This window comes from Dendropsophus ebraccatus, chromosome 13, assembly GCF_027789765.1.
Source record: "Dendropsophus ebraccatus isolate aDenEbr1 chromosome 13, aDenEbr1.pat, whole genome shotgun sequence".
In the NCBI taxonomy this organism is placed as follows: domain Eukaryota; kingdom Metazoa; phylum Chordata; class Amphibia; order Anura; family Hylidae; genus Dendropsophus; species Dendropsophus ebraccatus.
Genome location: NC_091466.1, coordinates 16,292,917 through 16,317,261, shown reverse-complemented (window position 1 = coordinate 16,317,261; position 24,345 = coordinate 16,292,917). Strand labels below are relative to the sequence as shown.

Here is a 24,345-nt window from a genome sequence, read left to right as displayed (position 1 = left end):
TGGATCCCGCTCAGGGGGACAAATAAAAATATTCAGCAGTAAACGATAAACGATAAAAAAAATCAAATTATTCCTGATTAAAAGAAGGCAGTAAATCTCGGGCTGCCATAACCTGCTGAAAATCACTTTAACAACCCTGTCAAGCCCTTAGTTTTGCTGAGACGCTGAAATATGATTAGTATTTGACGTCTGTTCAATATTTCATTTACCCTCAGGCAGGTGTAAGCGCTGGGAGGAACGCTCGGTGGACTAAGCAAGCACCTTCTCTGTGTGAGAGTACATCCATGTGATCACACCACAGAGCTCTCTATAATATAATATATATTGTACTGCCAGAGACCCAGCTGCTGACTACATTGTCTGTGAGTCCAATAGATATCTGATTACTTTATTCAGTTTAGTTGTACTATGCGTGGGGCTGGTTTTATATGAGTATACAGCAGACGCGTTTGAGGCTCATAATATGCTCGTCTGAAACCAAATGACCTCAGGGTGATGAGAGGAATATGGCCGCTAATCTTCGTCATTGTTACGGGGTCTCAACCTTATTGCGGGTTTAAAGAGGTAGTGCAAGAAAAGTTGGAGATTGCGGGGGAGTCCGACCTCTGAACCCCCCGCTAATCTGAGTATCGGGCCCAGCTTCTTTATTATGAATAGAGCCAGGGGTACCTCTTTAAAGGGGTTGGCCACTTTATAGTAAAATAGTTCAGTATATGTGGTGTGTGCCCGACCGGTCACTTGCCAGATGGTGCTGTGTGACGCCACTAATGTGGTGGTTGGTTGGAGTATAGCTTAGTCGGATAGTAGGTTGTCGTGACGCCAGTGCCGGTTGGGCACACAGGTGTGGGGGCACACCTGCTGTAAATTGCAGCAGGCAGCTAGGAAAAAGAATCCTATCATCCAACCTTGACCATGTAAATATAGTGTACATACAGTATACACAATAGGGGACAATTATCAGTAGACGCTTAAAGGGGCATTCCTAAAACTAAAACTTTATAATATATCTTATCAGAAAAAAAAGTCTGCTTCTCTACACATTGGGGGACATTTATTAAGTCCGACGTTTTTTACGCCGGACTTAAAAATGTCCCCGCATCTCCGGCGCTACGGAGATTTATGTAGAGGCGTATTGCCTCTACATAAATCCCGTGCGCGTCGGTGCGCACGGCAGAAAACCTACGCCACCTGAAAGGTGGAGTAGGTTTTGGGCGTATCTTTTGCCGGACCAAAAGATAAATCGCACGGACTCTGAGTCCGGCATACCCGGCGGAAAGTGCCGATATGCGAATATTTTATTTGCAAATCGGCCATTTGCGAATAAAATAATACGCAAATCGGCACTTTCCACTGATACGCACCTTAATACATGTCCCCTATTAACTTTACAGCTGTGATTTTTATGGGTGTTAAACTGATTGAGGTTTTTTGTGACCAGTATTTTCAACCATATAAAAAGTAGCACTGCTTATGCAGAAAATGGCTAAAAAACTCTGAACATAGCCTTAGGTTGGCCATACACCTTCAATATCTGATGGACAAACAAACATTTGGCCGTCAGTAACCTCTCCCGCCCACCATCCGCCCTACCCATACACAGGAACCTTTGGCACAGACAAGCGTTCCCTTGTTCTCTAATGGGATCGGTATTCCGCAGCCAGAACACTATCACTGCGGCTTATTTCTCTCTGAACAAAGGGGTCGGCCATGATCTTCCATCATCCCCAACGCCTATCACCACCACAAGCGGCTATGCTCAGTCGACTATAGTCTAGATCAGGGCTTCTCAAACTTGTATAGAGACCTTTACAGGGGCTGATGATTGGTAGAATGAGTGTTCATAGAAATAATTGGCCGATGTAAGGGAGTGTTCATACAATCAGGTTTTTCATTATAATTATTCAATACAAGGACAGAAAGGGTTTTGAAAGGAGTAAAAGTCTCAGTCTTTCCTGTATATATGCCCTCCATTTATCACCCAACCCTGGCTTTGTAATCAAAAACTGCAATTAAAAACCTGACTGTGTGAACACAGCCTAAAATCAGCGGATGAACGAGAAAAGCTTGTTCATCAGCTGATCGGATCACCTGTGCGGCATCGTTCTCAGCCACGTCACCCTGTGTAAATGGGACACGTGTGACTGACAACAATAATAATCACTTTATAATATTAATAGATTTATTTATATAGCACCAACATATTCTGCAGCATTGTACAGTTTTGGGGGTACGGAAAAAAAAACAGAGAGTAGGGGGGGCCTGGAACTGATTAAGCCATGTGAAGGATCTAAGGGTCCTTTCACACAGACAGATTTATATGACAGAATTTTGAAGCCAAAGCCAGGAATGGATTAAAAAAAAAAAGAAGAGGAGAAATCTCAGTCTGTTCTTTAAGGCCTGATCTCTGTTTATAGTCTTTTTCTGGCTTTGGCTTTAAAAATCGCTGATCAAAAACTGCTGATTAATGAGATTGTTATGAGCATCTGCACCTGCTCAGTCCATGTTTAAATGGTTTTAAAAAACTTACAGAGATTTGTAAATTAATTCTCGAGTCGATCCGAACCCGAACTTTCGGCATTTGATTAGCGGTGGCTGCTGAAGTTGGATAAAGCCCTAAGGCTATGTGGAAAACATGGATATAGTCATTGGCTGTATCCATGTTTTCCAGACTCCCTTAGAGCTTTATCCAAGTTCAGCAGCCACCGCTAATCAAATACCGAACGTTCGGGTTCGGATCGACTCGAACCCGAACCCGGTTCGCTCATCTCTAGCAGGGAACCTTGGTTCTCCAGCTGTTGCAAAACTACAACTCCCATCATGCTTGGACAGCCAAAGCCTGCTTCCAAGTCTCCTTTACATAGTATGGTCTTTGTTGTGGTCCTACTACCATGGAGGCCTATTAGACCTTTCATCTGGTGGGCCGGTCAGCTCTGGATAAAGAGGTCACATACAATATGGAGAACATTTTGCCATTTTTACGGCTTCATCCTCTTGATCTTTTCTCCCTAGTCCAGGACTATATTGTGCCAAACTCTTTTCTCTGCTCTGGAATAGCCTAGGCCTGACTAATAGATGCAGCTTTGGTCTTAAATTTCAGCATCAGGCACGTGTGGTTGGGTAAGATGGAATAGGTAGGACAAGTTAATCCAGCCTCCCAGCTCTTTCCTCATTATCCCTGTAAATGTGAAATCCCTGAGTCACTTTATCCCGAGTTTATTCTATGAGGAGTCAGCAATTCATCCAGTCACCAAACTGGGTCATCCAGATCAATTGTTAGCGCCGAATTCCATAGCGTTGATGTGAGTCATCAGGCTGTGTGATGCCGAGGCTAGAATATCCAGCAGGACGGATGACGTCGGGATCGCTGGAGCCGCGAAGCCGTCATGTGAAGGTGCAAAGTGAAACTTGTGAATCTGAGACCTGCAGAAACCACATGTTCTCTTCACAGCTTCTCATAGGCACCATAGATCCAGGCACAGATGTGACCCAATAACTACTAGGACAGTGGTCTTCTCTAACTTTACATTCAAATTCCTTTATTGTTTTACTTTACGTAAACAAATTAAAAAAGAGAATAATTTTATTTTTTATAAATAGAAGCATTAGTAGACCCCAGCCTTAGGGGTGTCCTTGACAGTCGTTTAGACTATGAACTCAGTAATATGTTTTACAGTAATCATAGCTGCGGCCCGGCCCCCTCGGCGCCACTGCGAGTTATCTCGCCATTAATACTGCTATCCTCCCTTCTTGATCCCTCCCCATCTCTCCTCCCACAAGTCCACTGCACTATGACTTCCCATCCCCCAGCCCGCCTGCCAGGCGGCAAACTAGTAGCCCTGAACCCCCCTCTTTACAAAAGGTTAACCTCTTTACACTTAATATTAGCTCGGTGGTTGCCAGGCAAGAGAAAGCTGAACCAGCTCACTCACACTAAGGGCCATATTCCACCGGACGATTATAGTTCAGATTATCGTTAAATCGTTCGAATCTAAACGATAATTGTTCGGTTGAAATGCAGTTAACGATTAACGACCGAACGAGAAATCGTTGATCACTTTATAAGACCGGGACCTATTTTTATCGTTGCTTGTTCGCAAAACGTTCACAAATCATTCGCATTGACGTTAGATAAGAACGCAATAGCGAAGTAAAAACGATCGCAATTACGATCATAAGTAACGATTATCGTTCCATGGAAATGAGTAAACGTTTTCAGGTCTTTCTTTCGTTTGAGATTGTTAATCGGTAACGATTATGCGAGCGATAATCGTCCGGTGGAATAGGGCCCTTACTTACTTGTAGTGAATTCCTTGTTCTTCCTGTTCCCTTAAAGAGGATGTACCACCAGGTACATCCTCTTGAATTTAACACACCGATAGATCAGCGCCGTCATGGGGAAGCCAGTGCTGCGGTCCATTTTTCAAACCGCGCATTTCCCGTGTATGGCGCTGTTCTATCCAGCGGTACCGGGCCGTGCTGAAGCACTGGAGGTCGGCCGGCCCGCCCCCAGTGGGAGGGAATTCCCTCCCCTCTATGACGCGGCTCCGTTAGACCTCCAGTGCTTCAGCACAGCCCTGTACCGCTGGATAGAACGGCGCCATACACGGGAACCGCCCGGTTTGAAAAACGGACCGCAGCACTGGCTTTCCCATGACAGTGCCGATCTGTCGGTGTGTTAAAATCAAGAGGATGTACCTGGTGGTACATCCTCTTAAAGAAACATTCAGGACTGTCGGGTCCACATTTTCATGTAGCTCCCTCGCACTATATCCGAGCCTCCTGATGACTCCCCCAACCATGTATAATGGTCGGCCGGACCCTCCATGAGACAGCTCTAATTTGATTTAATAGCATGATATTTAAGTATAGTCTTCCCTAACTTTAAGGCTATGTTCACACACAGTTTAAAGAACACAAGACGTAAAATAATTGACATCACCCAGTATCTCCAGCCACTAAAAACTGTAGATTATGATGCAAAAATTGCAGTTTTCTTAAACAATTCAAAAATAGGTTTTCAGCAGCACAAGAAAAAAATGTATGTGGGTGCAAGTATCACCAAACCGGACCAAGTGAATGGGGGCCTCCTGAGTCTCCACTGACAGATGATGACAGTGAACATAGGGATTGGGCATGATGGAATTTCACTGCCCAAACCCTTTGTTCTTGGAGACATAGGCCGCCACCAAAGCCCCCCTATCCCACAATACAAAGTACTGCACACACACACACACACACACACACACACACACACACACACACACACATATATATATATATATATATATATATATATATATATATACTTGGTAATGTGGCCAAAAAATAAAATCTCTTGTGACCAGAGGCAGAAGCAGCTACAAAAGTGACTGGCAGAGCAGAGAAACAATGGCTGCTTGCTCTGTCGGTCCACTGTATTTACTATATAAGGGCCCATTAGGAGCTCTTCTGTTTAAATACATAGATGCAGACTACTTCCTGATTAACCCCTTATGTACTGCTGTGTGTAAGTGACCCAATGTTCACTAACATGCTGCAACACAAAAAAAAGAGTTAAAAAGGAAGACAGAGAGATCTCTGCTTCACTGCTCCTGCACTGATAACCCCTGACCTCTGAAACATTTTCTCCTTGTCCTATGCATTGTTACGGCCGCGGCGGCGTCCCGTGCTCCGGGCCGCCGCCGCGACTCCCCACTGCCCCATGCAGCAGCCGGTGTCCGTAGGCAGGGACCCGGCGCTGCTGTCACTTCGGCCCCGGGGGGCGCCTTACCTCTCCACGCTCCTGTCCGTCGCTGTGCCGGCCGGCGCGCGCGTCCCCGCCTCCTAGGGCGCGCGCGCGCCGGCTGTCTCAGATTTAAAGGGGCAGTGCGTCCCTAATTGGTTAGTTGCACCAATCACTCCCCTATAAATCCCAGCATGCCCTGTCCCTTGTGTTGGGGCCTCTACATGCTTCCCATAGCGTTTGGCCCAGCTCCCTGTTGTTCCTGATTCCTGTCCGCTACCTGGTCCCCAGTCCTTGTTCCTGATTCCTGCCCGCTACCTGGTCCCTAGTCCTTGTTCCTGGTTCCTGCTTCCCCGTTACTCTATTGCTCCTGTCTTCAGCCTGTCTCCTGCGGTCACGACTACAGACCTCTGCCACTACCATCTCCTGCCTACTGCTCCTGCCACGCCTTGCCTGCCATCACCAGCAACCAAGCCAGGGGTAGCGACCTGGGGGTCGCCTGCCGCAGCAAGTCCATCCCGCCTTGCGGCGGGCTCTGGTGAAAACCAGCGGCCCCTTAGACTCCGCTCCCTGGTGAGGTTAGTGCCATCGCTGGTGACGGTCCAGTGGATCCACTACTCCAGGCGTTACAGTAGGCTCCAACCATGGATCCCGGCGAGGTGCCTGATCTCCGTGATGTCGCCAGAGTGGTCGCGCAACAGGCTCAACAAATCCAGCAACAGTCGCAGCAAATCCAGCAATTGACTGCCGCCCTACAGCAGCATGCTACAGCCCAGCGCTCACCACCACCAGCAGCCACCTCGAGACTTCGACTGGCCCTCCCGACTAAATATGGAGGCGATCCCAAGTTGTGCAGGGGATTCCTGGCTCAGTGCACCATGCATATTGAACTTTTAAGTAGTCAGTTTCCCACCGAGCGCTCTAAAGTGGCTTTCATCATTAGCCTATTGGAGGGTAGAGCTCTGGCCTGGGCCACGCCGCTGTGGGACCGAGATGACCCTGTTGCTGCCAATCTCCGAACCTTCCTGGCCGAGTTTCGCTCCGTCTTTGAGGAACCTGCCCGTGCTACTTCAGCTGAGACAGCTCTCCTCAACCTCTCTCAAGGGAGCTCCTCTGTTGGTGACTATGCCATCCAGTTCCGCACCCTGGCAGCTGAATTGGACTGGAACGAGGCCGCCCTATTAGCCACCTTCAAGAAGGGCCTTTCTACTCGAGTGAAAGATGTGCTCGCTGCCCGAGACCTTCCTACCTCCTTGAACGAACTCATTCTACTGGCTACCAGAGTCGACACCAGGTTTTCCGAGAGAGAGGAGGAGGTCCGACAAGAACGGCGTCTGAGCCTGCCCCGTCGCCATCCTCGGTTGGCACCGGTATTCCAAAATCTCGTTGCTCCTATGCCCCAGTCGTCTCCAGAAGTTCCTATGCAGGTGGATCGAGCTCGCTTGACGACTGAAGAAAGGGCCCGTCGACTAGAGCTGAATCTCTGCCTATACTGCGGTGGCGCTGATCACTTTCGGCAGAGATGTCCCCAACGTCCTCAGCGTCCGGGAAACGCTCGCACCTAGGTCCAGTGGGAGAGGTCTCCCTAGGTGTGAATGCCACCTCTCCAAGATTGACTATGCCAGTCTCCATCCAGACACCCTCAGGGCAAGTTCTCCAGACTACTGCCCTTATCGACTCTGGCACTGCTGGCAGTTTCATTTCTGCTTCGTTGGTCCAAAGATGGCGGCTACCCGTGATACAGCTAGCCCAACCCCGGTCTATCTCTTCGATCACGGGCGAGATTCTTACCGAAGCTGTGCACTGCCAGACTGAACCCCTAGTCCTCCAGGTGGGCGCCTTACATCAGGAGAGGATCTCCTTCTACGTCTTGCGCCATTCCTCTTCCGCCATCTTGCTGGGTCTTCCTTGGCTGCAATTACATACCCCTAAGCTGGACTGGAGAACTGGGGAGGTTCTCAGCTGGGGCCAGGACTGTCCAAATAGGTGTCTGAGACCTGCTCAACCCAAGTGCTCTACGAGGTCACCTGCTAATGCCAAGCCTTTGTCTGGTCTACCGCACGAATACCAAGACTTTATGGATGTCTTCTCGGCCAAGGAGGCAGACTCTCTACCACCTCATCGGTCCTATGATTGCCCTATAGACCTTCTTCCTGGAACTTCTCCCCCACGAGGTCGAGTATACCCTCTCTCTGTGCCCGAGACGGAAGCCATGTCCTCCTACATCCGGGAGAACTTACAGAAGGGCTTCATCCGTAAATCCACGTCTCCCGCTGGCGCTGGATTTTTCTTTGTGCAGAAGAAGGACGGTTCCCTCCGCCCATGCATAGACTACCGGGGCTTAAATAAGGTGACTGTCAAGAACCACTATCCTCTTCCGCTAATCCCAGAACTATTCGACCGTCTCCGTGGAGCTAGGATCTTCTCCAAGTTGGATCTCAGGGGAGCGTATAACCTGATCCGTATTCGTGAAGGAGACGAATGGAAGACCGCTTTCAACACCAGAGATGGGCACTACGAATATCTGGTCATGCCATTCGGCCTATGCAACGCCCCAGCGGTCTTCCAGGAATTCGTGAATGATTTATTCCGCGATCTCCTCTATGTCTGCGTCATAGTCTATCTTGACGACATCCTGGTCTTCTCCCACGACCAGCAGACCCACGTGTCCCATGTACGACAGGTTCTACGGAGACTACGGGCCAACCGTTTGTATGCCAAGCTGGAGAAGTGCGTTTTCCATCAGCGCAGCCTGCCGTTTCTTGGATACATTGTCTCCGACCAGGGCCTACAGATGGATCCTGCCAAGCTCTCAGCTGTTCTCCAGTGGCCTCGTCCTGAGGGACTTAGAGCTATCCAACGATTCCTTGGATTTGCCAACTACTATCGGCAATTCATCCCTCACTTCTCTACCCTGGTTGCACCCATAGTGGCTCTCACAAAGAAGAAGGCGGATCCTAGACGCTGGCCTCCCGAGGCCGAACATGCCTTCAATAGCCTAAAGTCTGCCTTTGCCTCCGCTCCTGCTCTAGTTCGCCCGGATATCTCCAAGCCGTTTTCTCTTGAAGTTGATGCTTCCTCTGTGGGCGCCGGAGCAGTCCTCTCGCAAAGGGACACATCAGGCAAGACCAGAACCTGCGGGTTCTTTTCTAAGACTTTTTCCCCTGCCGAGAGGAACTATACGATAGGAGATCGGGAACTCCTGGCTATTAAGCTGGCACTGGAGGAGTGGCGTCATCTCCTAGAGGGGGCTAAACATCCCGTTAACATATACACGGACCACAAGAACCTCCTCTACCTCCAATCGGCTCAACGCCTCAATCCCCGGCAGGCCAGGTGGTCCCTCTTCTTCTCTCGGTTCAACTTCACCATTCATTTCCGTCCAGCCGAGAGGAATATCAAGGCCGATGCGTTATCCCGAGCATCCGATGTTATGGGGCAAGAGGAATCTCCTCGACACATAATACCTCCTGATCGCCTAGTACCAGTTGCCACTTCTACTCTGCAGCAGTTGCCTCCCGGTAAGACTTATGTGCGCCCCGCACTCCGTAAACGCATCTTGAAATGGGGTCATTCCTCTATGGTGGCCGGGCATCCGGGAGTTCTAAAGACCGGGCAACTGATCTCCCGCCACTACTGGTGGCCTAGCCTACTCCTGGATGTCAAAGACTTTGTGGCGTCCTGTACCATCTGTGCCAGAAACAAGTCCTCTCATCAAAGACCTGCCGGCCTACTTCAGCCCTTGCCAGTCCCAGACCGCCCCTGGTGCCATATAGGCATGGACTTTGTCACAGACTTACCTCCATCTGCGGGTAACACAGTCATCTGGGTTGTCACGGACCGCTTCTCCAAGATGTCCCACTTCGTGGCTCTTCCTGGATTACCATCAGCCCCTCGCCTGGCCCAGCTGTTCTTTCAGCATATCTTCCGCCTCCATGGTCTTCCTCTTCATATAGTCTCTGACAGAGGCTCACAATTTGTCTCCAGATTCTGGCGTGCTCTCTGCTCTCAACTCCAAGTGAAGCTGGACTTCTCTTCGGCCTATCATCCCCAGACCAATGGGCAAGTGGAGAGGGTCAATCAGGTCCTTGGCAATTATCTTCGACATTTCGTCTCCGCTCGCCAGAACAACTGGTCCAGTCTGCTTCCTTGGGCAGAGTTTTCCTACAATCATCTGGACTCAAGCTCCACAGGCAAGTCACCCTTCTATGTGGTCTATGGACGTCACCCTCGTCCTCCTCTGCCTCTCTCTCCATCCTCTGAGGTCCCAGCCGTGGAGGAGTTGTTATCTGACCTGCAGTCAATCTGGGAACAGACTCGACAATCTCTGCTCAAGGCATCTGTCCGCATGAAGGACCAGGCGGATAAGAGAAGAAGACCCGCCATGAATTTTCTCCCAGGTGGCAAAGTCTGGCTCTCGGCCAAATATGTCCGACTCAAGATTCCCAGCTACAAGTTGGGTCCTCGATTCCTCGGTCCTTTCTCGGTGCTAAAACGCCTCAACCCTGTCACCTACAAACTCCGCCTACCCCCTACGATGCGGATTCCAAACGCCTTCCATGTCTCCCTCTTAAAGCCAGTGGTCCTCAACCGGTTCTCCGATAAGGCTTCGCTCTCTGCTCCACAAGCCGTCTCTGATGACGTTTACATTGTCAAAGACATTCTGGCTATGAAAACTGTCAGAGGGAGACGATCCTTCCTAGTGGACTGGAAAGGATTTGGTCCTGAGGAGAGGTCCTGGGAACCCGAGGCTAACATCCTGGACCAAGACCTCATCAAGAGGTTCCTACAGGCCAGAAAGAGGGGGAGGCCAAAGGGGGGGGTACTGTTACGGCCGCGGCGGCGTCCCGTGCTCCGGGCCGCCGCCGCGACTCCCCACTGCCCCATGCAGCAGCCGGTGTCCGTAGGCAGGGACCCGGCGCTGCTGTCACTTCGGCCCCGGGGGGCGCTTTACCTCTCCACGCTCCTGTCCGTCGCTGTGCCGGCCGGCGCGCGCGTCCCCACCTCCTAGGGCGCGCGCGCGCCGGCTGTCTCAGATTTAAAGGGGCAGTGCGTCCCTAATTGGTTAGTTGCACCAATCACTCCCCTATAAATCCCAGCATGCCCTGTCCCTTGTGTTGGGGCCTCTACATGCTTCCCATAGCGTTTGGCCCAGCTCCCTGTTGTTCCTGATTCCTGTCCGCTACCTGGTCCCCAGTCCTTGTTCCTGATTCCTGCCCGCTACCTGGTCCCTAGTCCTTGTTCCTGGTTCCTGCTTCCCCGTTACTCTATTGCTCCTGTCTTCAGCCTGTCTCCTGCGGTCACGACTACAGACCTCTGCCACTACCATCTCCTGCCTACTGCTCCTGCCACGCCTCGCCTGCCATCACCAGCAACCAAGCCAGGGGTAGCGACCTGGGGGTCGCCTGCCGCAGCAAGTCCATCCCGCCTTGCGGCGGGCTCTGGTGAAAACCAGCGGCCCCTTAGACTCCGCTCTCTGGTGAGGTTAGTGCCATCGCTGGTGACGGTCCAGTGGATCCACTACTCCAGGCGTTACATGCATATTAACCCTTTTTTGTGTTGCAGCATGTAAGTGAACACTGGGTCACTTACACACTGCAGTACATAAGGGGTTAAGCAGAAGGACCCAGGAGACTCTTATCTTACCTGTGCATCCCCAGGCCCCTTCCTTCATGGGCCCCAAAGCAATTGCCTACCCAGCCTCTATGGTAGCTACGCCACTGCAACTAGGCCCTATAAGTATTAAAGAGGTCTTTTTAAATAGACTACATGATGGTCTAACTAGAGAGCGAGGATTCAACACCAGGGAACCCCAAACTTCTGGTTCTTTTCTTCTAAGAGAGTGATAAGCCAACGCCAGAGAAGTCCGATGAGCTCTAATATATATATATATATATATATATATATATATATATACAGCTTTAGGTCATGGCAGGATCCATGATGTAAGATGATGCCTAATAATATTTTGTAATAATAGGAATAATCACTTTATTTCCTAATCCCTATACAATTACGTTGTATCCGTCGGTTTTGTCAGTATTAAAGATCATGAATATAAAGTTAGTCACTGCATCTGCTAAGATGGTCAGATGTTTTTTATGGCCATATTTAAATAAAAGGGGTTAGTCAGGATTAGCAAGACATGGCTGCTTTCTTCCTGTCCTCAGTTTGGATGTGGTATTGCTGCTCAGTTTTATTGAAGTCAATAGAGCTGTATTGTAATACCACACACAACCTGGGGACAGGGGTGGCGCTGTTTTTGGAAGAAATCACCATAGTTTTATAATCCTGGATAACGCTTTATATTTCAGAAGGCCACATTTAGAGCATACGATTACTCTATTTAGTCTGGTGTTAGATAAGCATAATATAGCCAAGCATAGGTCTAATGACCTGAACTGACACGACACAAATCCTTATAATACTTTACACCTGTCATAAGGGCCGGCATCAGCACCCGGCTTACCTGGGCAAGTGCCGGGGCCCACAGCATCCCTAGGGGCCCAGTCCCGCCAGGGCTGACTTCTTTCTTCACTGAGACTGGCTTGAGGTTGGAAGCATTCACCTCCCTGCAAGGCCAGCATCTCCTCCATGCTGCGCATAGATCATGGTCTGAACACTCAAAAAGTTTATTTTTGTGACAGGTACATTTTGAATAAAAATAAATAAATAAATCTTTCAAATAAGCTGGTGCCAGAAAGTGCCAGAGATTTGTAATTTACTTCAAATCTCCAAAATCTCCAGTCTTCCAGTACTTATCAGCTGCTGTATGTCCTGCGGTGGTGTTTTTTTCCAGTCTGGAGAGCAGGGGAAGTTTACTATAGGGATTTGCTACTGCTCTGGACAGTTCCTGACATGGATAGATCACTGGAATGAGCAGGGAGAAGTGTTCAGGTATGTGCTTCTTTTCTCACCTTCTAACATCTTACTGCATACTGGCTCATAGACTATTGTAGAGCAGGGGTTAGGAACCTACAACTCCCATTATGCCTGGACTCCCATTATGGACTCCCAACTCCCTACAACTCCCATTATGACAACTTTGGCTGTCCAGGCATGATGGGAGTTGTAGTTTTGCAGCAGCTGGAGAGCCGAGGTTCCCTACTCCTGCTCTATCGAATCTATTTCTAGTGATTGATGCAGATCTCATCATCCAGCCCTTAGAGGACCAGGCCAATTTCAATTTTTGAGTTTTCGTGTTTTCCTCCTTGTGTTTAAAAGGCCATAGCACTTGCATTTTTCCACCTAGAGACCCACATGAGCCCTTATTCTTTGCGACACTAATTGTACTTTGCAATGACAAGCTGAATTTTTGCATAAAGTACACTGCGAAACCAGAAAAAAATTCCAAGTGTGGTGAAATTGAAAAAAACCCGCATTTCTTTTATTTGGGGTTTTTTCGTTTTTACTCTGTTCGCCCTGGGGTAAATCTGACTTGTTATGCATGTTCCTCAAGTTGTTACGATTACAACGATATATAACATGTATAACTTATATTGTATCTGATGACCGGTAAAAAATTCAAACCATTGTTAACAAATATACGTTCCTTAAAATCGCTCCATTCCCAGGCTTATAGCGCTTTTATCCTTTGGTCTATGGGGCTGTGTCAGGTGTCATTTTTTGCGCCATGATGTGATCTTTCTATCGGTACCTTGATTGCGCATATGCGACTTTTTGATCGCTTTTTACAATTTTTCTGGATTTGATGCGACCAAAAATGCGCAATTTTGCACTTTGGGATTCTTTGCGCTTACGCCGTTTACCGTGTGAGATCAGGAATGTGATTAATTAATAGTTCGGGCGATTACGCACGCGGCGATAGCAAACATGTTTATTTATTTATTTTTATTTATAACATGGGAAAAGGGGGGTGATTCAAACTTTTACTAGGGCAGGGGGCTTTTTACACTTATACTAGAAGCCCCCCTGGGGTTAGGGTTATTCCCCCTAGGGGACTTCTAGTATAAGTGCACTGATCTCTCATACAGATCTATGCTGCATAGATATACAGCATAGATCGATGAGATAGGCACATTGATTGCTTCTGGCTGCTGCAGCCGGAAGCAATCGAGTGCCGAGCCGGGATCAGCGCCATTACGGCGCTGACGCCGGACGGGCTAAGATGTGTGGATCGCTTTTCCGGGACAACGTCCCGGAGGAGCGATCCTCCCCACTAGACACCAGGGAACGGCTGCATCAAGTAATCGAATGCAGCTGTCAAATATTACAGCTGCATCCGATTACTGTACTGCACGGCGATCGGACCCTGCCGGCTAATAGCCGCGGTCCCGGGCTACGAGCGGCACCCGGGACCAGCACGGCCCCGCTCTGAACACATGGAGGCGGCCCTGGACATACGGGTACGTCCAGGGTCGCCTAGGGGTTAAAGGGGTTGTCCAGCGAAAATCTTTCAAATCATCTGGTGTCAGAAAGTTATATAGATTTGTAATTTACTCCTATTAAACAATCTCAAGTCTTCCCATACTTATTAGCTGCTGTATGTCCTGCCGAAAATGTTTTATTTTCAGTCTGACACAGTGCTCTCTGCTAACATCTCTGGCCGAGACAGGAACTGTCCAGAGCAGAAGAGGTTTTCTATGGGGATTCATAGAAAACTTTTTCTGCTCCTGTCTCGGCCAGAAATGTCAGCAGAGAGCACTGTGTCAGACTAAAAATAAAACATTTCCTGCAAGACATACAGCAGCTGATAAGTATAGGAAGACTGGAGATTTTTTAATAGAAGTAAATTACAAATCTATATAACTTTTTGATATCAGTTGATTTGAAAGAAAAAGATTTTCGCTGGACAACCCCTTTAACCAATGTCTCTGTACATGGATTTGCCTCTTGAACCATAGCTATCCGGTTATAAACTGTAAAATTAGAGATTATAATCCACAAATAATCTCCCCTTAATCCGCGTTATTTAACTCGTATTTCCCTATAGCTTCACATCTTGTAAAACCCGGGAAAAGAGCAGATTGCATGTCAGTCAGTGAGCCATCTGTGAGACAGGCCTCCTCTACCTGTGTCAGCTACGCCCCACCCTGTAATCAAACTCCCAGCGAGGTGAAAAAAAAAAAAAAAGATTGTACAAACATGTCAGGTTTCCTCTCCCCACCCCTCTCCCATGCTCTCTCCTTCCCTCTTCTTGTTCCTACATTCCCGCAGTGAGTGGATTACTGTATGCCGGTGATCAGGTCTGCAGGTAAGTGGCGGCTTTCCTGGTCAGTAGGACGGGTTTGTCTATACTATGTAGCTGAGCCCTATCCCGTAGCCCGCAGACTGTAATAACACTACTCTAGAGTTGTACTGATCTTGTTTCTTAGATAGCACCAACATATTCCGCAGCGTTGTACAAAGAATGTTGCTGTCTGAATTTTTTTTTTATGCTGAAAAATCGTTGAGCGCTCTCGCTTAGGGTGAACATTACCTAACCGCAAGGATCCTAGTCTATATACAGAGAAGTTACATCAAGATATATTACCTGTCGTAACACGCCGGGTCTCTGTTGGTATTCAGTAGTGAAAGGTGTGATCAGTTCTACCGGGACAGTTATCCATTTTCTGATCAAAGTTGTTAACACGGAGGGTTAATTCATAGGTATGGGTATAGTAGGTACGGAGATGTAGACGCACTAAGCTTGTCGTTATTTAAGCTTTTGGAGTTGCCTTGTTAGTGAGAAGAGTGAGCGCACAGTTCCTTCAGTTTCGAAACTACAACCACCATCCTACCATGACATCTGCAGGTGGTCAGGGCATGATGGGAGTCGTAGTCTTGTGAAAGACACTGATTCTGATTAGACCGGTAATATGGGTGCATAAAGGTTACTCATTTTTGTCTTTTATAAAACATCATGTAGGTGCTTTTGTCCATAAGCTTCTATTTAGTAAAAAAAAAAAAAAACTAAACCATTGCTGTGCTGACCCCTGAGGAAGCCACACTGGTGGCGATATGCGTAGAGTCCACATCACCCAGTAAGACTATTGTTTCTTTATACTTCTTTTTATCTCTTTTGGATGGTAGTTATTGTCACCATTGTTGCACGTTGTGGGGTTATTTTATTTACTGGTTGCATCGATTTTTTTTTTTTTTTTTTTTTTTTTTTTTTATAAATATATATATTGATTCACTCTATGTTTCTATTGTGACTATATTAGTGGAACGCTTTATATACTGAGTTACTTCTATATATTTAGGGACAAAATGGATACTGATAAGTTGGGTTCCTTAAGGCTGTGTTTCCACATATATTTTCAGAATGAGTTCCGAACATGGTGAAACCATCCCCCCCCCCCATCAGCTGCCCCCGATGTTGCCGGGATTATCGACCTCATTGTGCAGCTATTGGGGGGGGGGGGGGGGAGACATGGCTTCCATTTTGTTCGGATTGCATGCGTGGAAACATTCCCTTAGGCTATGTTCACACAACATCTTATCTTGGCCGTCTTTTTGGCACGATAATAGAGCTGTATTGTCGTCTCAAAATGACGGCTGTCTAAAAAGACATTGTATAAACATAGATTTAGGGAGATATCTTTGAAATGTACATCAAATAAAATAGACTTATTGTGGAATTGAGGAACACAGGTCACCTCAGTCTACATCTGATGTAGTAGCTGGGCCATATAAGTCATCTCTATCGCTACTGACCAACTTGGCTCTGCTACATCTGTCCATAAAATTCCACGTCAACAGGGTGTGTTCTGGATTTCAGACCTTTGCTCCCTCAGAAACAGATAAAACTTCAGAATAACCAGAGGTGAAGGATTATACACCGCTCTCTTTCTGTGACCCACAGGCTGTCCTGTAGAGCGCTTCCAGAATTCTGCTCCGTCAGCAGCTCTATCGTTCTGTTCTAGGAGTTCTCGGTTGCTAGGCAGCCATTGTCGCCTGCGCTGTAGTCTTCACAGAGATGTGACCTGGTATGGGGAAATATAGTTTACAGCTTGTTCAGCTTATTGCTTAGGCTTCTGGTGCATCACGTGACCATAACAGGGAAACGTTTCAAACATATATACAGAGGAAACATGGACTGAAAATCTGTGAGAATGTTCCTTTAACCCTTAAAGGGCTTTTTAAAGGATATTTTTAAAGGGGTCATGGTGCCTTGCAACTGAAAAAAAAAATAATCATACTCACCTGTCCCTTCCCCGCCATGTTACCCTTATCCCTGCTGGCGTACCCAAGCTCTTGTAAGCAGTGCCGGATATGATGTGCTGAGAAAACTGGCTAAGAGCCTGTTCACACACACGCTGTTTCGAACATGTCAATTCTTCCATCAAAGTCAGTTTGGACTTATGGTTCGAAAAATGTTGAACAATTTTTTTCTGTCCCCGGGACTTGAATTTTTGGGGTTTTATCTGGTATAACATGTGCTTTTAATGGCCTAAAAAAAATTCATGACGAGCGCTGGAGAATACTTACCTTTATTCCAGCTCACGGAGACTGTGCCCATGGCTGCCTCCCTCCCTCCATGCTCCAGTCATGTTGCTGTACTATGGCAGTCTTCTGAATTCTAGGCCTTATGGCCTTTGCCTCTATGCAGAGAATTCCTGCTCCTGGTTTTGAAGATGAAAGACGCCAATATCACTCTCATTAGATGGCGGTCACTTGACAGGTGTATTCTTCATAGGGATCAGTAGGAGGTCAGGGCGAGCGCTTTGTTGACTTTGGGAATCACGTCCATTATTAGGTGGGGTATAAGTGCCCTATGTATGGGTCCTGATCTGCCCTGGATTGGTTTCCTGTAGAGCAATGTCATACTGTCGGTGACTGATATAGTATAGCAGTATATCAAGCCATCCATAATGGGTTTATTCCTTTTTCTCAAATTCCCCTTTGTATTGTCTGCTGAGCACATGGATTACCGGCAAAGAAATGGCTATTATGGTGCATACAAAGAATGTGTTCTCGGCATTTGTTCTTGTAACTACACTGACTTGGATATTGTAGTGTGAATAGACGCCTTTGTACACACAAGCGTACAGCGGCGAGTGCACATGTAAATGTAGGGAAGCCTCATGCCGGCACTGCTATCTAGGAGGAATCCAGTTTATTGCTATCGGGAGAGGTGGATAAGTGTCTGCTAGATAACGGTTGTATTATTTCCTAGTACAAGGAATCGAGGATGGTAAATCCATCATGATGAACTGTGGTTCCTCCTACAACAGAAGCTGGGGGGAAGCTCGATGACCACCGTGCATGTTAGATTGCTGTCAGATTCTGCCAATGTCAATGAGATCTAAAGTGGCCATACACATGAGATGGCTATTGGTGGCCAATGGCTGCCTCTCCTGATGACTATCCCTCTGTTCCTGTTGGCTGCTGGCCCCCCAGTGACCCTGTTGGCCAATGGCTGCCTCTCCTGATGACTACCCCTCTGTTCCTGTTGGCTGCTGGCCCCCCAGTGACCCTGTTGGCCAATGGCTGCCTCTCCTGATGACTATCCCTCTGTTCCTGTTGGCTGCTGGCCGCCCCAGTGACCATGTTGGCCAATGGCTGCCTCTCCTGATGACTATCCCTCTGTTCCTGTTGGCTGCTGGCCGCCCCAGTGACCCTGTTGGCCAATGGCTGCCTCTCCTGATGACTACCCCTCTGTTCCTGTTGGCTGCTGGCCCCCCAGTGACCCTGTTGGCCAATGGCTGCCTCTCCTGATGACTATCCCTCTGTTCCTGTTGGCTGCTGGCCGCCCCAGTGACCATGTTGGCCAATGGCTGCCTCTCCTGATGACTATCCCTCTGTTCCTGTTTGCTGCCCCCAGTGACCCTGTTGGCCAATGGCTGCCTCTCCTAATGACTATCCCTCTGTTCCTGTTGGCTGCTGGCCGCCCCAGTGACCATGTTGGCCAATGGCTGCCTCTCCTAATGACTATCCCTCTGTTCCTGTTGGCTGCTGGCCACCCCAGTGACCCTGTCGGCCAATGGCTGCCCCAGTGAACCTATTGGCCGATTTGCCACTCCAGTGATTTTGTTCCCCCAATGGCCACCCCAGCGATCCTGTTGTCTGGCAGCTGTCCCAACGATCCTGGTGGCTAACCTGGTCTCTTCTATACCCATGCACAAGCTGCATGTTTTCTGAATGGGTAGAAGGAAGCAAGCTGCTGCCAGACACATCAGGATTAAGCAGTTGAAATTGAACTTGCCCAATCCATGTCCAGTAGGCCACCATACCTAAGGTATCTAATGTATATGGCTATCTCTACAGACACAGTGTATGCTCACCATACATTATCTAACCTTTTTACATCCACCGACCTTGGTCCAGACCCGCATTTGCCTAATGGAGTCTGGTCCAACTTTCGTCACTTAATCTATGGCTCCCACACAGCTTTAATACAGCTGTGTGAATAAAGCCTCAGGCGGTGTGACCTTCTGAAGGTCAACATTTCAGATGAGCAAAGTCGCTCTCCCCCCTCTTCAATTTTTCTGTTTCCATAGCAATGCAGCGTGGCAAATGCTGAGCAGATACTGTATATCTATTCTGTGTAACAAATATTAGGAACTCACAATCGAGGACAGATAAGGCTTGTCCAAATCTACATATTTCTATAAAAGCCCATTCTTTAGTTTCCTGTTGGCCTGGATGTATTTGTACAATGTATATACAAGGAACTGGTTATCTATGTGAATTGCTTAAGCTCTTTAGGTCATTGTCCTATAGGCAAGAGAGTGACATATTTGTATACAGTGGCGTTGCTACCATGGAGGCAGACCACGTAGCTGCTATGGGGCCCATGCGGCAGGGCCCAACAGCACCCACAGCGCAGCAGAGCAGTACCTCCCCAGAACCCCCAGAGCCGCTTGTAGTGCCAACCCGGGGAGAAGGGTGTTATGTGATCGCTTTGCTGTGAGAGCTGTGCCATCCCGGACGGGAGGGGGGGGGGGGGGGGCTGGGATGCTGTGAGAACCATGTCCGCCAGGGATATGTGTGTGTGCGTGTGTGGTTGATAGTGCTGTGAGAGTCGCTCTGAGGAGCTGTGCCATCTGGGGGGTTGGTGGTGGGGATTAATGGGGACCATATTGTCTTTTGCATGAAACCTAGTTACGCCCCTCTTTGTATACATTGGGGGTGACTAGCATAGGCTTTATAGTGTAGGAGCTGTAACTTCATGCAAAGTCTGTACTGGGGCACCCACCAGTCTTCATGTGAGGCACAGGGGCTTTGCCAGGTACATCTGCACTCTCTATAGCACTTATCCCCAACCTGTGCCTTTCCAGCTGTCCTTGACAGCCAAAGGGCATGCTGAGAATTGTAGTTTTACAACAGCTGGAGAATACTTTCTAGCTACACCCCTGTATACAGTTAGGAAATGTAAAACCTAAAAAACCATTCGCCATGGATGAAGTTCAAAGCTGGTGTCTACTCATACTTCCTGCCCTCATAGACAAAGGGTTATCCTCTGGGGTCCATTACCCAAAGCCTCGTCCAGGACATGGTTCACCAAGATACAAATCTGTGTGTAACTTAATACCTCAGCCCCAGGGCATGTCTGTCAGCCGGGTTACATGGTAATGATAGAAATTGTTGTCACTTCACTAGGTAATAATAGGAGCGTAATTGTGGTTTTTTTTTTAGTACTCTCCATGCAGGTCCAAGCATTGCCCTGTCTGGATTTCTTTGTCTTGTGTGGGTCATCTAGGCCGGGGTATTTCAAGTGTAGCCCTCAAGGACCCCCGATAGGTCATGTTCATTGTGAAGAGTGTTTTATTGTCTATCTGAGTTTTACGGTATCTGGTAAGTCTTCCTGTGCATTGTTTAGATGATTTAGAGGCTTAAAGGGTTTCCAAAGTCTATGACATTATAGGATCTTCAACAGTGAGGATTGCGGTGTACTTACACATGTACCGGGACACTATGAGGGACATAGAACCTTTATTCTTGTTATGGTTTTGTGTGTGTGTGTGTGTGTGTGGGTCCATCTACTACTTATCACTACTCTCATGGATAAGGCCTAGCCTACACTGATGGGCCCTTTAGAAGGCACCATTAATCAAGTGGCAGGGTCGCACAAACGATCCCTATATCGTTCATGAGGCCATTTATTGGATTCATATTTTTTGCATGCCCCCTATGTGCAGGCGCTAGCAACAAATTTTGTGCTCAGCCGACCAGCGGGTGTCTTGCCAGGTCCTCAGCTGGTCGCCTTTTTTACATGGATCGATTATCGATGGCCCATGTATAAGGACCTTTAGGCCTTGTTCACACGATCTGTACCGCGATGGCCAGAGGAGGATTGCAGCACGGATCCCCTAATAGAAGTGCAGCCCCCCTCCGCCCAGCAGCACAGATGGCAGGAGCACAGAAGACTAATGCGCAGAAGACAACTACTTGCCTCCTCCCCCCATGCCGGCCGACTCACATGTTCACCGGCATGGGGGGGAGTAGGTGAGTAGTTGTCTTCTGTGCTTCTGTCATCTCTGCCATCTCTGGCAGGGAGGAGGGGCTGCACATTGGAGTATCCATGCCGTGATCCGCACCAGGACATGTCCTAGTTTTCCGAGGTGGGGGTCATGGCACGGATTGTGTGAATGGCTGCATTCATTTGAATCGTAGCTAAAATTTTCCATGGTCACGACCATCGACAACTTTAGGGGACGTGTGAATGCAGCCTAAACCTCATAATCCGTGTGTAATCCATGCCTTCAAGGCTACAGGTTTAATCACTACCCACGAATGTTTGGCCTTCACTGTTAGAACCTGAAAAGGTTAATCTTTTACGATACAATGGACGGACCAGTCAATCAACATTCTTGTATCGGACTACGGTGTAAGTAACAATTCTTTCCCTTTTAGAGTGCAGACATAATATGGCTAGTAAATGTTATATCTCATTTTATGCACTTTTAAAAGCTTTGGATCGAGCTCTGGCGCTCAGCGACCATGAATAATGGGATATTTATGGCACTATGGTATTTCCTTTTATCTTGGAACTTTGTACCGTCATGGGAGGTTTCATGCACTCTATAGCTTCAATCTTCATTAGTCAGGGACTATCATTAGGCTGATCGCTATCTTATGTATATGGGTAGTTTCAGACTGTGAATAGTTTACTGTCTCTTGGCTTAATAGGGTTACATATTTGATATTAGAATGGGTTGACACTATGATTGTGTCTTCTGTAGCCCATGTACTTAAGGGAACCTATCAAAATGGTATGCTGATGTATATGAGCATGGAAAGGCAATTGCCCTATTGACATTAATGGCCTGAAAGTGAACTTATGACTATGTTCAGGTTAGTTCTCGGACTTAAAAGTGCAGTAAACCATTTTTTTTTTGTCCAAATCAAAAAAATTATATGTGTGGGAAATGACCCATAAGTAGTTACTGGCTGAGTATGTTTGAGCTATTGAATTCAATGGGGGCCTATGCTTGTCCATGCTTTTAATTGTACACCGGCATCCAATTTTGACAGGTTGCAATAGAAGAACAATCATAGTTTGTACCAAACCTTAGTTGAAGAAGCTACAAAAGTTATAGTGAACCCATGAAACTTTGTATATCTGTTGAGTAAAATGTGGCATCTCTTCACCTTTTTGCAGTCTGTAGTTGCTTTCCTGCCCACAGGCTCTTTGAAAATATTCAATAATTTCTTCTGTCTCCAAAAAAATTGGTACGAACATTTACGTTAAAAGTTGGCCAAACCCGATTTTGGCAAGATCAACCATCCATCTTATGTGTATGGTGGCCTCCTGACTCTTCCCTCAATGTCAGATGAAGAAAGAAAAGGATCCTTTGGCAGAGATAGGTGACTGCCCAAGGTGTCTGGCAATGGCTTCTACCTCTGTACTCATTCATGAGTATGTGAGGATAGGCAGAGACAGTGGTAGGCCTAAATACGGCCAATTTAAAAGGGTCTGCTCCCATACACATAATATGGTTGGCCAATCCAATGAATCGGTCTCCTTGACTTTATTGTATATGGCCAGCAAAATGGCAGGAGTAAAGAACAGTATGTCCCTTGCAGTCGTCATGGTGTAGATCCTTCCTCTTGGCTTCCAGGACCATCGTTATTGCAAGCGAAGGGGAGCACTGTCCTGGTATGTGACCGTATAAATAGCATCTTGGTGCACAAGTGAAATGGACTCCAATAATCCCCTCTAAGGTGTTATCGTCTTTAGCATTCAGACAAAGGGCTGGGATTTAGTTGTATGTAAAATCCTGCTTCATGAGATAACATTGAGGAGGTAAATACATGGTGGGAACGTCAATAAGAGAATACTGATGGGTTGGTTATCAGTCTCTATGCGCTGGTGACTGGAAACAAAGTAGTAATACAAATACTAGAGGCAGAAGACAACAATGATTAACAAAGAAAGCTTTACCTAAAGGACATCGAGATAAGGAGTGAACCAATCTTCTGAATACAGGTGGTCACCAGGAGCGTAGACCCTCTATCGTTGTAACACTATAGATCAGTATTTTGGACCGATCTAGGGCCATATGGCGTATATATGAAGATGATCTAATTTCTTCTCTTCTTGTAGATTTACATAAAATCTGTAAAAAAAACGACAACAGCTCATATCATGACCTATTGCACATTAGACTGTATAAAGCTCTAAGGTTGTCTGGAAAACATGGATACAGCCAATGACTATATCCATGCTTTCCACATAGCCTTAGGGCTTTGTCCAAGTTCAGCAGCCGCCGCTAATCAAATGCCGAAAGTTCGGGTTCGGATCGACTCGAGCATGTTTGAGGCTCGCTTATTTCTAGTATGGAAGCTTCATGGGAAAAAAAGTATGCAAAAATGTTTTTCTATAGGAGGAAGAACACTGATGCTAGACAACCCAGAGCCTCCTCCAAAAGGAATAGTCACCCATCCTCTAAGGCCTCATTCACACCTCCGTAGTGCAGCCCGCGGACTGCACTAATAATGCGCTTCACAGACCACTACATAGAAGATAGTGAACGTAACGGTGGACAGAACCACGGACATGTGAATAGGACCTAAGGCATGAGTCCCACCAGTGCTGGCTTATATCCCCATTAACAAAAGGTTCCAGCAGTTGAAACCAGTACTTATTATATGTTTAACTGGTCCCGCCAAAATTGTTGGGCTTTAACCAACTCCTGTGTACAGCTCGCTTATCACACTGGAATCTAGCAATCACCTGATCCTTTATTTGCTGGTAGATATGTCTTATTGCTAGGGTGTGGACTCAAAAGTGTCACGCCAACAAGTGTGGATATGTCTGTGTGACTGGATATATTAGAACCATTGTGTGGCCAAGGTCATTCAATACTGCAATGACTTATTAGACGGGAATAGAATGCCTGTGAATCAGTTTCTACATGTAATACATGTATTCTAGAGACTAGCACAACTTGAACATGCTCGAGTTCCATTGTATGGCATTTGAATATCAGTGGAGGAAGAAGTTGGACACAGCCCTAGGGAGTCCATGGCCTATGGCTGTATCCATGTTTTCCAGGCAAAAATTCACCAAACATTTTTTTTTCTTTCAAATTAACTGGTCCCAGCAAGTGGCAGAGATCTGTAATTTACTTTTATTAAAAAAAAAAAAATCTTGTTTTGCTGTATGACCTGTAGGAAGTAGTATTCTTTCCAGTCTGGAAAGCAGGAGAGTTTTTTTATGGGGGATTTCCTAC

General features: G+C 47.2%; 1 protein-coding gene across 1 annotated transcript in view; it reads left to right on the top strand.

Annotated features, from left to right (window-relative positions):
- The first annotated feature begins 14,855 nt into the window (after positions 1–14,855).
- PAK6 (p21 (RAC1) activated kinase 6) overlaps positions 14,856–24,345 on the top strand; it is a 32,146-nt gene continuing 22,656 nt past the window's right edge. The window contains exon 1 of the mRNA XM_069950339.1: positions 14,856–14,936. The gene's annotated coding sequence lies outside the window, so the exon portion shown is untranslated. The remainder of the gene's footprint in view (positions 14,937–24,345) is intronic.